The following is a 2796-nucleotide window of genomic DNA, read 5'->3' as shown; positions in this document are numbered from 1 at the left end:
AAAAGCCGAGGTACCGATATTGCCGGTACTAAGCTGCCGGCAGCCTAGCGGCTTTTGCGTCTGCAAAAGCCGCCTGCAACATATTTATGTTGGAAAAAAAATGGAATCCGATTTTTGTGGAATCCAATAGGCAAAACGCATCGAGTCATACTTTTTGCAGTGGTTCCACAAATTGTTTCCGGCATCGTTGTTCGATTACGTCATCAGTTTCACAGCCTCCCTTGTGTGTGTATGGAACCTGTTCGTTCATCTGCAAGGCAGCAAACGTCAGCATGCCTTCTCGCTCTGTCGCTGGACTTAACTGTCAGTGGGTTCAGAACGAGCGGGTAGAGCATGTTGGCATTGCTTGTTTCTTGTTCTTGAAAACACATTTGCCGCTTGCCTTTTTTTTTTGGCCATGGTGCTGCCAGCGACCGGGGTGGCATGATGCTGTTTATTACTGACCGGTTTACAGGGCTTTTCAGGGGTTCTCATACATGTGGGATACTTTCATGACTCTTTCTTACAGGAAATGAACTTTATGTGATAGGAATTGCACCCTTTTTGGACATATCCGATAGGAATTTCCAATTCTCCTCTTATAAAGTTCATTTCCTTCTAGAAAGAGTCAGGCAAGTATCCCAGAGCAATGAGAACCCCAGAAAACCCCTGCATAACCCTAACACACTGGATTCCTGGCAAACTGATAGCAAACAAAAGAAGCTCCACTGAGACATGTGCCGATTTGCACGCCCATCCGGACGACCCGATCGAAGCGGCGTACAGTGATGCGCTCAAGAAGAAAAAGTTCGAAAAATCATTCACGAACGACATTTGGTACACTGCGTATCAAATAAGGCACGCGAAACAAAAGTCAGGTAGGTGCTGCGCTGCTGCGATCCATTGCGGGCAATGTCACTCGCGCGTTATCTTTCGGGCCAGTAAATTCCTAAGGTGTGGTCATCACCGTCCGCGACCCGGGGTGGGGTTGGGAGATCTCGGGTTGAAACATTTTCAAGTTCACAGGTTGGCGGAGGGCGAGGGCGAGGGGGTAAGACACTTTGCTTTGAGTTTTGCTCACGCGAGCGATAAGGCGTGTAAGTGTGTGAATCATAGGCTGATGAGGGCCGCCGCCACTGCCGCTGGAAACGGGCCGACCGAGCCGGGCCGTGAAATCGGTAGCAGCAAAAAAAGGGAGGGAGGGAGGGAAGCAAACACGCCTGTGTGGCATTGAAGCTAGTAAAGCCGAGAAGAAGAAACAACATACAACAAAACTAAAAAAAAAGAAAAAGAGTTCACTGCTGCCCGGCTTCCTTAATGCGGCCGGCGTTTTTCGGTTCGGCGAGCTTTTCGGTGCCCAAAGGGTGTGTGCGAGCAGCGCAAAAAGGGAGAAAAAAGAAAGGAAGAGCACGCGACTTCAGCTTCACGGAGAGCGTTCCACCGGCGGGGAAGGCGAAACGTTGAAGCGAGCGGGGAAGCCCTGCACCGGGTCCGGCAACGGTTTTGGACTGGCTGAAACCGACGCATTTTTCAAAGATTGCCATATATGGTCATGTTAACGCGATTGGTCGACGAGGCTGTGAGAGCGTAGCGGCGTGAGCGATGAACGCGCGTTCGGTTTGAAAGCCTTAAAGCTCTCTCCCTTTGGCTCTCACGGTTTGCCACCGTTCAAATTCAACCGTACCGTTGGAAACCGTCCTAACGGAAAGCGATTTGCTTTAGCAAGTACGGAATGTACTGATATTTTTTGTTATTAAATGTACTTTGCTTTACAAATATCACAATTATTTAATAGATTTCATCAGTGGTACAGTCCATTATAGTGCAGGGTGTTGCTTGTTCATTATTAAAACGGAAACTTGCGAGTAATGGGCGACACGAGAGGGCACTAGAAGGAGAAACGTCCAACAGAGCAGGATAGCAACGGTCCAACAAATGTCGGTTCGCAAGAGAGCGCAAGCTTACACACACACACACATTCACACGTACAATGAAGCGCTCGCGGTATCTCTCTCTCTCTCACTTTGTCTCTCTTGCAACGGTCGCGAGTGGTTGCGTCTGGCGAGCCAAATACGAAAGCTCGTCGGATCGCTGGAACATTCTGTTTCCAGACGTCTACCAGTTCGGGTTAGCTGCAGTGACCAGTGCTCAGAGCTTCTCTGTTAATTTCTTTGACTTTGTGAACGCGCACCAAAAAGCAAAAAAGGTAGTGTGTTTTATAGGAACAAGTTTGTGTAGTTTAAGGGTTTAGAGGCTTTCTTTTGTTCGTTCATTAGTGCCTGAGACTGTGAAGTCGTCTTTTTTCAGACAGTAGTAGCGTCTTTTTTTCAGTTCAGGTGGAAACTTCAGGATTTTTGCTGGTAGCGTTTTCGATATAGTAACTTGACGCCACACAATTGGCGTTGTGTAGGAACAGTGCACCAGTTCTACTCGAAGTGACGAATATTTCAATTGAATAGTGGCCATTAAAATCAGCAAAATGCTCACACACACACACACACACACACACGCTTGGTGGTGGCGGCCGGCTTTTCCAGTGCCTGTGGAACCAAAACCTGAAACCCCACACACTCCTCTCGAAACACACACACACACAAGCGCGGCTCAATTGTCCAATCGGCTGGAGAAAATTCGACTTACTTGGCAGTAACGAGATTCCGAAATTCTTCAATCAAACCCCTCAATTTTAGAGAAATCTGGAAAAGGTTAAGACATTTAGCAAACGCCGGTTTTTCACCCCGGCAACACACCAGCGCCACCACCGCACCACGTCAACGGAGATCTAGCTTTCTTTTTCTTCTTTTGCTGGGCGAAAAT

At 48.1% G+C, this 2796-nt stretch overlaps 1 protein-coding gene across 1 annotated transcript in view; it reads left to right on the top strand.

Moving 5' to 3' along the window:
* Positions 1-2049: 2049 nt before the first annotated feature.
* The window catches only part of LOC120951068 (actin-5C), a 4064-nt gene continuing 3317 nt past the window's right edge, over positions 2050-2796 (top strand). Inside the window, exon 1 of the mRNA XM_049606048.1 lies at positions 2050-2185. The gene's annotated coding sequence lies outside the window, so the exon portion shown is untranslated. The remainder of the gene's footprint in view (positions 2186-2796) is intronic.

Source organism: Anopheles coluzzii, chromosome X, assembly GCF_943734685.1.
Source record: "Anopheles coluzzii chromosome X, AcolN3, whole genome shotgun sequence".
Lineage (NCBI taxonomy): Eukaryota > Metazoa > Arthropoda > Insecta > Diptera > Culicidae > Anopheles > Anopheles coluzzii.
This window is presented reverse-complemented; position numbering and strand designations above follow the sequence as displayed.